Below are 12,238 nucleotides of genomic sequence, written 5' to 3'. Positions count from 1 at the left end.
CTGACCAGAGTGCTATCATATCCCTACCTCACAATACTTCAGCTCAGCTCTGTTATTAAACCAGCTTCCTGTGTGCTGGATGAGAGTGGGCAATAAATCCATCATGCTCTATTAATGTGTCCACTGTTATCATATATATATAAAAGCCCAGAGATCAAACGGCGGAACAACAAAAGAACAACCATTTGACCAGTCACTATGATGCGCACTGAGCACCAGGGGGAAGACACTCAATGCAGGATATACCCCCTGGTGGTCAGTGTGCTCCCACATTCGGTGCACCACTCGGCTGACTGGGATGAGCAGCTGCAGGAGCAGCCACAGCCAATAGCAAGCCCAGGGTGAGGCTAAGTCTCTGCATCTATCAAATACCTGAGAGGATCCAGATTCTGGCCTAACCCCATCAGCTGATGCAGAGACTTGCCTCTAAGGTGTGTTCTAGAAAGAGCATGGGGAGCTGCATAAGCAGATGGCAAGAGGGGGACATGACTGTGGACCCCCTGGGGAGGCTGTCCTGATGGCTGAGGATCTTGGAGCATGGCTGCCCTGGACATCCCTGATGGTGTCACCAACCTGGCACCATACATTAAGGACATTCACCAAGTGACTTTGGATTGCAAAGCTCTCCAGAACACAGAACATGCCTTTATCCAAGACTTTACCCCAAAATATCAGCTCAGACTAATTTTCTCATTCAGCAACTGCTCAGAGGGCGGGTCTACAACTGTTCAGCTGACAGGGTTGAGGAGCACACCCACAGTGGGCCAATCCCCACAGGCCATGCCCTCAACCAGTGCACAAATCCATGCACCAGGCCTCTAGTTCAATATAAAAGCTTAGAGTCTGTTTGATAATATGGATCCTTGTCTGAATTAGTGAAAACCTCCTGTAGTTCTAACATCATTTATAGGACAGTTTTAAAAGTAGTTGTATTACTTTCAAAAACATACTGTAACTCTAAGGTAGGCTATCTCTTGCTTGTGACTAGGTAAGAAAGACTTTAAATATAGGCATTCATTACATTCTAAAATGTCCAAATAGAGTATAGAAGCCATTTTTCTTCAAAATTTTTGTCAGTTTTTCAGCTTTCTTTTTCATTTTATAAAATTCTCCCTTTCCAACATAAAAGCTATGGCTTCTGCCCAGTTTGAATTGTCATATTTACAATTGGCCACTCAATCTTAATTATGTTATAAACTCTTCTTAGTGCATCAGTTGCATACAAGATTTTAAGAAGGAACCCTGCTCCAGGATGAATGGGCAGTTGGCAATCTGCAAGAGCAAATGAGTGATATATAAAACTTCCCAGAGGTGCACAGATAGTTCCTGGGAAGATAAGCATGTGCTGCATGAGCATGGCACACACATCAGTTTGGGTCCCACCCACATTGGTTGTGGCTGCACACACATAGCATGCGTGCTGTTCCTTCTATCAGTCATCTTTCTCTTCCCCAAAGCTATTCTGCAGAAACTGGCATATTGACCCATAGTCCCTATTCCTGAAGGAGCCTAGTCCAATATTTAAGTACTTTTATTCTTGTATTAAATAGCAGAATCCAAATCCCACAGGCCCTCCTAGATTAAACAAGACTCAGGGAAGTGAGATTCCATGTAAACAATTATACACGTTCAGGGGGAAGACAAGTTTTGGTCAGAGTAGATAACAATAAATATAAAGGCATAACTTCTAGTTTCACTTAAAGAATTTAAGATTTTGTATATTCCCTCTCAAAACCCATTAAAATGGTATTCTAAAAAAAAAAAAAAAAGGAGTTGTTAAATAAAAATACCCTTAGTAGCCAAGGGAATTCAGCCACATGGGACGGCAGAGTGAAATACCAACAGAAAACAGGGAGATTAAGTGAAGGCTCCACTGGATGATCAGACACGCTTGCAGGTACATACATACACAATAACAACTTCGCCCTTTGGACAACCTTTCTCAGGCTCAGCTGGTGCAAGACAGGTTTATGTCCTCCAGGCAAGACATTGAAGAAATCCTCTCTTGGGAAACTAAATACCCTAAGAGAAGCCTGCCCCAACCACCTGCATATACCAACACTTAAAGGTCTTCGAATGGAAAAATCGAGAGGCCTGAAACATCCCTCACCAGAAAAGCCCACCAGCTAATTAGCATCACCTAAACAAAACATCCAATCAGCATTTCAGTTCCTCTCCCTTAAAAATAAGTTACCAAGACATTTGAGAAGAGCTGTACCCTTGAAATAATATTCCAAAACAGATGAACAGAAAGAAGTCAGCTGGCTGGTGTGGGTCAGTTGATTGGGCATCACCCCATGCACCAAAAGGGTTGCTGGTTCAATTTCCATCCAGGTTATGGGCTCAGTCTGCACTAAGGAAGTGCAGGAGGCAACCATTCAATGTTTTATATCATATCAATGTTTCTCTCTCTCTCTCTCCCCCTTCCTATTTATCTAAAAATCAATTTAAAATTTCTTTAGAGAGAGAGAGAGAGAGAGAGAGAGAGAAAGAAGAAGAAGTAGAAGAAGAAGAAGAAGAAGAAGAAGAAGAAGAAGAAGAAGGAGGAGGAGGAGGAGGAGGAGGAGGAGGAGGAGGAGGAGGAGGAGGAGAAGGAGAAGGAGGAGGAGAAGGAGAAGGAGAAGGAGAAGGAGAAGGAGAAGGAGAAGGAGAAGGAGAAGGAGAAGGAGAAGGAGAAGGAGAAGGAGAACCAAGATGGAAGCATAAGTAAACACCTGTACTTGCCACCTCCCACAACAACATCAAAATTACAACTAAAATACAAAACAACTATCATCCAGAACCACCAAAAAGCTGGGTGGATGGAAGTCCTACAACTAGAGAAGCAGAGAAAGCACACTGAGACTGGTAGGAGGTGTGGAAGTGCTGAACAGGATGGTCTGACATCACATGTGTCACTTTTCTAATCAGGAGGGAGATAATCTCTACACAGGCTGCCTGTAAGGAGCAAGGGGTCCAGCCCCACATCAGACCCCAGCCAGGCTCCAGTGCTGGGAAAAGAAGTCCCCGTAACTATGAGTTGTAAAACCAGTGTGTATTGGGGCTCAGGGACACAGAAGCTGCTGGAGACCCTGCTGTTCCTCTTAAAAGGCCAGCACCACAAACTGAACTTACAAGGCCTATTTCCACTGAGCACTAGCACCAGGACAAGACTCTGGGGAGCACAGATACACACAAGGAGGAACTGGATTGTCTATCATTGGGGCAGGAACTTGGGGGTGGCTTTCTCCAATATAGGGGTGCTCGCAATCATTGTTCCTATGCTAGGACCTCCTCCATCAGGTGGCAGGGCTGACTGGCAGCCATTTCTGTTTGTTCCTCCCTTGTGATTCCCTAAGACATCACCTTATCCAATTTACAACCCTCACCCAAGCTGTTTGCAAATGAGTGGCCTCTCCTTGCTTAGGGTAAAATCTGTCAAACAAGCTGCAGCTGAGTCAAGGAACCCCAGACCTATCATTAAAAGGCCCAAGACCCGGCACCAACACCAGCCTGCCTTGCCTCATCTGGGCACTTTCAAACCCATTACAAAGAGGAGAAATCTGCAGATCTCTCTGTAGCTCCTGCTGGATGGCCCCAGGCAGTAGCTGACTTTGCACGTCTCTGGAGACCCAAGAGCCAGTGTACCCAGTGGTCACTGTCAGACCATACCAGATAACAACTCTACACACACATAAATGACACAAAATATAAAATGGACATTGCCCAGAGCTATAGGTAGTCGATTGACTGAAAATTCTACAAGAAGGAAAGAGAAAACCAGAAGGAAAATCAGAGGAGCTAAAAAAGCCTAAGGTATGGAGACATAATGTGCGCACGCACGGAAAGGACGGAGCAGGAGAGGAAGAGAAGGCTGGGTGCCTGCCTGGCATTCCCTAGCAGGAAGGAAATAAAAGCCCCGGACTGGGCTGAACCCCAGAACCAGCAGCGCTGAGCACCAGTTCTGGGCCAGACCCTGGGGATCCAGGCTCAGGCAGGGGGAGACGGGGCTGTGAGGCAGAATCCCAGGGGAGTGGCGAAAAGCGGAACCCCCAGAGTCATGCACATTGCGCGCAGAGTATGGAATCTTGACTCTGATGCTGGATTGCCCTAGCGGGAAGAAAAATCAAGAAACAGAGATAGAGAGAAGGCTGAGGCAACTTAGTATGTCACAGAATGTTGAATTCTAAGCCAAAAAATGGTAAAAAGTAAAAACCAATGCAATTTTCAGTGCAGAGTTCTCAGATTCAAGAAGTGGCAGTCCTTTCTATTTTAGAAACTGAGAGCTAAGATGAAGCAAAAAACATAAGAGGGCTGAGGCTGTTCAGGTTAGGCCTTCAGTACCCTCCCTGCTCTTCACCAGTGGGTCACCACACTGCTCTTCCCCTACCCTATAAAGATACCAGGTTTGTTCTTCGAAGGCACTCTTTTCAGATTGGTGATCAACTGGCTCAGTTGTTGGTTTGAGAAGAGTACCACAAACTAGGGCGTTTAGTTACCATAAAATGGACTCCCAGCCCTGCTTTTCTGCTCCTATCCCCCCATTTAACTACAACATTGGAAGATTAGAAGTTTCCTTCCAGACATTGTAACCAGTAAAAAAAAAAAAAAAGGCCAGAAAAGAACTGATTCAGAGGTTTCCTACAACAAACGGTATTTCCAGATCACTAGAGTGAAGCTCGAAGTCAACAAGCCCTATCTATAAACTCAGAGCTTTCAATTAGCTTTTTAGTTCTCTAATGCTAAGCAGCTATAGAATGATTACCAAATTTTTAAGGAAGGTCTAGAACAAACAAGAAAACTAGAGAACAAAACAAGTAGTAACATGGAGGAAACAAAATACTCAGAAATTAAAACAAGTTAAGAAGTGTCATTAATACTCTCAAAGAAATGAGACAATGGTTATACCCTTAAAACGAAAATGGTAAACCATAAAAAGAATCATTCAGTTACCAAAAAAGGCAATTAGAATAAATATGATTATAATAATGAAAAACTCAAAACAACGATCAGAAAGTAAAGTTGAAGTATTTTCCTAAAAAGGAGAGTAAATGCAGAAAGAAAACAGAAAAGAAAAAAGAATATATTAGAGGACCAGTTCAGGAGTTCAAATATCAAATTAGCAAGAGTTTCAGAAAGAGGGAACAAAAATCAAGAAGAAAAAATCATCAGTAAAATAATCAAGCAAATTTCTCACAAGTGAACAGTGTTCTGAGTTTCTAATTTTCCCAAAAGGAATACAGTGAGCCCAACATAATGGACTAAAATAGGCCCATGCCAAGAAACATTACGTGAAATTTCAGAACACTGGGGACAAAGGGAAGATCCTTTTTGCCTGGATTACTAGATGATGTTCTCCACAAAAACAAAAGAGTAAACCATGAAAGAGGAAGAGATGAAGAATCCAATGCAGTAGAAAAAATAGGGAATTACAAGGTTGATAGTGAAGGAAAGTCCCAGGACAACTGGTGTGCAAAAACATGGAGAGCACTCAACCAGATAGAATGGTGGGGATAAAGGGTTCTATCCAAGAGAGAAGGAAAGAGACTGGTTGATTACCTAATGTTGGTTGACTTTATGTCTATTAGAAGGTAGATACAAAAAAATTAAGCAAGGGGAGGAGGGTCAACAATTAATTTCAGGAAAATCAAGAAGAAAGGAAGCAACCATAGTCTACAATGCTCAACTATAAATTGTGTTTGCATAGACAAGTTATGTGAGCACAGAAGTTTGATTTAATCAAAAGAGTCTTATATTGGGAGCATGGGGCACAGGAACAGAGTGAAAGATGGTATAAGAGAGTTGGGTACTCATCTACCATAAGAGGTGATAGAAAATGTCCAAAAGTCACAATTCAAAACAGTACAATCGTGTTATTTGGAAGTGCTAACAGGAACACAGCAGGTCCTTAAATAATGTCCTTTCATTCAAGGTCGTTTTGTTATAAAGTTGATAAGATGCCGTAGGAACTTAACACTTGTCTCTATCAATTTGCCTATGGTGACTGATTTTGCTATCCATCATAACCTATCCACGACATTCAGTGAGAACTTGCTATCCTCCAGAAGGAATGGCCAAAAGAATCAAAAGCGGTTGCCTCGTCACTGGAGGAGTGTGACGAGTGGAAAATAATCACTATGTTTTGTTATAAACATTTTAATACTATTTAACTTTCTAAATGATATGCATGTGTACCTTTGAAAAAATAATTGATTTTTAAAAAATATTTTATATTTTTTCAAGATAAAAAAAATCAGACAAGTGTAAAGAACTTCAGAACTTAATTTTAATTAACTCAATGAGTCAACCCAGTGTTGGACTATTAAATACTCCAGTAAGGGATTGGTCTTACTCTCCTTATTTCCAGCATCAAGTGCAGAGTAAGGACTCATGAAATAATTTGTTACTTGATTTATTTCTTATTAATGGATGTTTGGGGCTATATTAATAGAATGATTCTAGGGAAAAAGTTAATAGCTAACATTCATTGAGCACCTATTATGTCAGTCTCTGTTCGGGGCGCTGGGCATATATCACAACTCTGTGAGAAAGATGCTGACATTGTCCTATTTTATAGATAAGGAAACTAAAGAACAGAAGGAATTATGTAACTCATTTCAAGATGCATAACTAGGAAGTGTCAAAGTAGGATCTGAACCCAGACAGGCTGGCTCTAAATTTTCCTCTTTTAATTGCTAAGCTTTATAGTGAAGGAAAAGTGTCCTGTAGTCAAGCCACAGTTGAAATATTCCTTTCTGTTCTGAGCACGCACATACTCTTTGGAAGTGGAATGCAATTGGAGGAAGTTGAAGAGGATGTGAGAAGACCAAAAACCAAGTGGGTGTGGGAAATAGGGATAGTTTGTCAATGATGACAGTCTAATCGTGTTTCAAGGGACTAATAATGAGGAAAAATTGGACTTGTTCTTTGTGTCCCAACTAGTAAAACTAGAAAAAATGGTAGGTATTATATATTTCAATTTAAGGAAGAACTTTTCCACAATTCAATGGGAAATCAACTGCTTTGAAAATAGATGGTCCCATCACTGAAAATCGTTAGCTGTCAAACTGCAGGCTTGGAAGAAAATCTAAAGGAATTGTGTCCAATCAACCTCAGGAAGCTTGGATCACCTTTACATCACTCTCTTAAAGTTATCCTCAAACATTTCAGAACTAAAGAACATACCAGTGGCAGCACACTGTTTTTAATTTTTTTAATCAAAGTTATACATGGACACATTTAAAGAGTTGATTAGTTCTACAAGATTTTTTAAGAAAAAGAGAAGCTTCAGGGAGACAAAAAGGGTCACATTCAAAAAATAGCTGTCAGAATGACTGAAGTTCCCAATAGCAACACTAGAAGCTAGAATGTGATTTAAATCAAGCCTGGGCAGAACAAAGATACAGTCTTGAAAACACTCATAATTTTACCTCCTATACAGCCTTTCTCAAGAAGCTACTGTGGGTGAGCATCACTAAAACAATAGAGTCAACCAAATAAGAGAGAGACAGGAGATACAGGAAATAGGAGAAAAAGGAAGGGCATCTCCAGGCAATCTTAAAGGAGGTTCCCAGATGGTACCTGGGCACAGAGTGTGGAGGGTAACCAGTCCACATTAGAATAAGCCAGAAGGCTCTGAGAGAGACTTCTTTAAAGAGATGAAATTGCTAAAATACCTGATGTGTATGAATGTCTTAAGAGGAAATTCAGGCCCTAGGCAGTTTGGCTCAGTGGATAGAGCATCGGCCTGCAGACCAAAGGGTCCTGGATTTGATTTGGGTCAAGGGAATGTACCTTGGTTATAGGCTCCTCTCCCGCCCAGGACTTGGTGGGGAATCATGCAGGAGCCAATCAATCAATGTGTTTCTCTCACATCGATGTTTCTGTCTGTCTTTCCCTCTCTTTTCTAGTCTCCCTAAAAATTAATGGAAAAAAAAGAGGAAATTCAGATACTCACCAGAAAATTGAAGGTTTGATTACTAGTAAGTGAATAAAAATAAGCAAAGGTGAAAAGCAAGATTTTTTTATTCAGTACATAAGAAATAGAGGTGTGTAGGAAAGGAAAAATACTCATGATTTATGGGATGACTCACTATAAATAAACACTAACCACTTATCTAACAAAAATCACTACATACTAAATTATATCGGAATAATAAGGAGGTTGAAAGGGTAGAGTGTATATTGGGGTTGGGGAGTGAAAGAGAACAAAATCATCTAACACTGTGGGAAGTTAATGGAGAATGCCTAACACTGAAAAAATGGAGAAATACCTACTATAAGGAGGTTATTTAAAAATATAGATGTAAGTTTTTCTAAAAGAATTCCCTTTTAAAATTTTGAAAGAGGGTCCTCCAGTAAGGAACTTCTATTTTTCTTAACAAGTCTTGTAGAACATTCCAGCTCCTTAAATTGTGTACATGTGATACTTTGATTTAAAAACAAATTTAAGCCCTGGCTGAGTGGCTTAGTTGGTTAGAGCATTGCCCCATACCATACCCCAAAAGCTTGTGGGTTCAATCCCCACTCACATCAGTGTTTCTCTATCTCTCTCTATCCACTTCCTCTTTCTCTCTAAAATTAATAAACATATCCTCGAGTGAGAATTAAACAATAATAAATAAATAAATAAATAAATAAATAAATAAATAAATAAATAAATATAAATCTGTGGCAAATAAGGTCTTATTCTGCTTGGTTTGGACTGATCAGGACTCGGTCTATGTTCAGGAGTGTCCCGGCCAGTCATTGTAACAATCAAGAATATCCCCACACATTTTCCCCTGGGGAATAACTACCCAAGATTGAGAACTACTCTTGCACTTAGGGGAAGAAAAAAAAAGGATAGTTGCTACAAAATGGAAGAACAGAATAGAATTGGGAAAAGAGAATAGGGAGGCTTTAAGCCAAGAACTGGCAGGAGATGGTGGACTCTGAACTAGGGCAGTGAAATGCAAGTGGAGAGGGGGGACATGGATGAGACAGAATTCACAGGTGAGGGTATGGAGAAACTCAAATCATCAATTCATAGACTGCAAGAGAGTGAGCACATTTGAAAAAGAGGAGGGTCTGAGTCCATTTCGGGACTGATTGGATTGCAGATGCTTGTGGGACAGGCACATGGAAATATCCAGGAGGATGGCCTGGGGTCAAGAGCTCAGTCCAAAGTTGGGTTGAAGTAAACATATGTGGGAGTCACACTCACAGACATGATGGCTAAAGCCACAGCAGATGATGATGAAATTCCACAGGGACATTGTGTAGAGGAGGGGAAATGAGGACCCAGAGTGGGTTTCTAAGAGCTCATAAAAACTCATCCGGAAACTACGCAGACTGAGAAAAACAATAAATGTGATGACTCCTTTGGATCTGGACACTGTATCTTCTCTTTCACAGGTCCTGGACTAATTAGACCTATAATATCTTGAACATTATTATATTGGAAGGCTTCAGGGAACATGCACAGTCAAAATTACAGTAAACTATGTTTCCTTCTGTGTTCAAATCAAGGTACAACATACTTGCCCTGTCTATACAGGAGCTTGGCTTCCAAAAAAGCACCCTTTATGTCCTGGCTTGGGCCCAGTGGCATTCCTCTGTGAGTAAGGGTGGAGCCAGAGAAAAAAGATACAAGATCCCCTTTTCTGGAGCTGGATATGGGATGAGACCTAAGCATCAAGATCTTGAGCTAAATCACGCAAGATAGCAAGAGTGACAGGACAATCTCCAGGGACAGACAAAAAAATATTTTTTTTCCTCTTTATTACAATAGCTGTATGTAAGTGTGTGGGGGCTAGGGGTGGATAGGGAGCTAATGGAACATATTTAATTCCCACCATGTGGTGACCAGTAAAAAATTATTTAAATCTTGGTTTCTATGAAGCAGTGACTTTTCCATTTATAGGAAGCTCAAGAATAGGCAAAACTGATGTCTGCTGATTAGAAGTCATGACAGTGGTTACATCCCGAGGGTGGTTACTAACTGGAAAGTAGCTGGACAGAATTCTATAGTGTAATGGAAATGTTCTGCATCTTGATCTTGGTGGTAGTTACATAGATAACACATATGTAAAAATTCTTCAGGCTACACACCTAAGACTTAGTTGTGCATTTTACCACATGTGAATTCTGTATCAGTAAAAACAAATTACCTAAAACAAAATATAGCATACATTCCTACACACACACACACACACACACACACACACACACACACACACACAAAATAATGGATGCACAATAAGGCCTATGTTGGCCGGGAAGTGAAATCAAGAGAGGACTGATCCACTTGAAGTGGAAGGGCTGAAGGACTTGGTGATATCCAAGCTGCTGTAATGAAAAAGACAGTGACAGGGAGAGAGATAAGAATCTGTGATTGGGGTGAGGTTTTGGCCTTTAAGGCATCATGGGCCAAGCAGCCCTAAGGAATGACAAATCCAAGGCGGGGCCAAAGGTGTAAAAAGATGAAATGGAAAAGTGGTGAAGAACATTGCAGAGGCCTCTAAGAAAAAGATCATTAGGAGGATCAGCTATGCTGTTACCAGTGCTCCCCCAAAATATGGTAGGAATATGAATTTCAGGTGTCAAAGGCCTCAAAACAATTGAGGAAGTGGACAAAGAGATGGGGAGATGACAGCAAACCATTCACATGATTCATTAATTTTTTTAATTATGATAATAAAGGGGGAGGATTAGTAACCAGTTTAGGGTGAGGTATTCTTTGAGAAATGGGGTTTTTAGTGAAAATGACAAGTTAACAGTGAGTGCTATGTTCTTGGGAGGGAAGGAAGAATTGTTGGTGTTAGGTCGCCATCTCTTTACTTCAACAGCCCTCTGTGCCATGCAATCCTAACAAATGAGCTAAGACTCTCTCCCCAAATCCTACCCCAGCTAAGAGTTTCTTAGGACAGTGCCTGTCACATTGCTGGGGGTTCAGTAAATATTTGGTAAATAAAAGGAAAAAAGGAAACAAAGAAGGGAGAAAAGAAAATATCAGGGAAGAATCTAAATTATAGAGAATACCTCAGGTTACAATTTTTTAAAGTGCAATAAACTACACAATAGTGGGATAATCAGGGTTTAAAATGTTTAATACTGTAAATTGTAGAGTTATGACACTGAGATAGCACTTTGTACTTATCAAATTGGAAAGAAAAAAAAAGTTAAGTATCTGCTGTTAACCCCAGACTTGAGAAATGGACAATTTTCTACATTGCTGGTGGGAGAGCAAACTGGTACTACCTTTAGCAAGGGCAAAAGGGCAATGTTTATAAAAAGCCTTACCATGGTCTGGCCAGTGTGTCTCAGTGGTTGAGCATCTACCTATGAACCTAGAGGTCACAATTCAATTCCACTCGGGGCACATGCCCTGAATTCAGGATCAAGCCCCAGTGTGGCTTCCTCTCTGAAATCAATAAAAATATGCAAAAAGAAAAAGCCTTAACATGTACATGGCCTTTGACCCTACAATTTCACTTCTAGGATTTTATTTTGAAGAAAATGTCAAGTGTGTGCAAAGATGTCTATGCAATCATTATCTACACTAATAAAAGAGAAACATGCAAATAAACCATCACTCCACTAGCCCATCAGCCAATAAGGAGGGAATACGCAAATTAGAAGGAGAAAGATGGCTGCTGCCGAGCTGCTCCAGGCATAGAGTGGCTGGGTGGGGCAAGACGCCTGCTATGAGGAGGGAGGGAGGGCTGAAGGGATCTACAGGAATGGCACTCTGGCTGCAGCGAAGACGAACACTGCAGACTCCAGAGTCTGCAGCAAAGACAAAGATGGCAGACTCCAGTCGGAGCAAAGGCCTGGGTCCCAGGTGCCGGAGGAAAACTGGTGCTGGAAGCCAAGGTAAAGAAGTCCTATTGCAGGAATCTCTTTGTGCAATGGGCCTCTATTATCTATATATATAAAAGCCCAGCAACTGTTATGACTGAGCAACTATAAGGACTGGTCGCTATGATGCTCACTGTCTACCAGGGGGTAGATGCTCAACACAGGAACTACCTTCTGGTGCTCAGTGCACTCCCACAGTGTGAGCACCGCTCAGCCAGAGCTGGGCTCATGGCTGGTGAGTGGAGCAGTGGTGGCAGGAGCCTCTCCCAGTTCTGCAACAGTGCTAAGGAGCAGCGAGTGAAGTGGTAAGGAGCAAGCAGGTGGGTGGTTAGGAGTGAGCAGGCAGGTGGTTAGAAGTGAGCAGTCCCAGATTGCAAGAGGGCGTAGGCCAGGCTGAGGAACTCTCCCTCCTCCAGTG

The sequence above is a fragment of the Pipistrellus kuhlii genome, unplaced genomic scaffold, assembly GCF_014108245.1.
Source record: "Pipistrellus kuhlii isolate mPipKuh1 unplaced genomic scaffold, mPipKuh1.p scaffold_m20_p_10, whole genome shotgun sequence".
NCBI lineage: Eukaryota > Metazoa > Chordata > Mammalia > Chiroptera > Vespertilionidae > Pipistrellus > Pipistrellus kuhlii.
The sequence above is the reverse complement of the archived record's forward strand: the minus strand, read 5'-3'. Positions refer to the sequence as shown.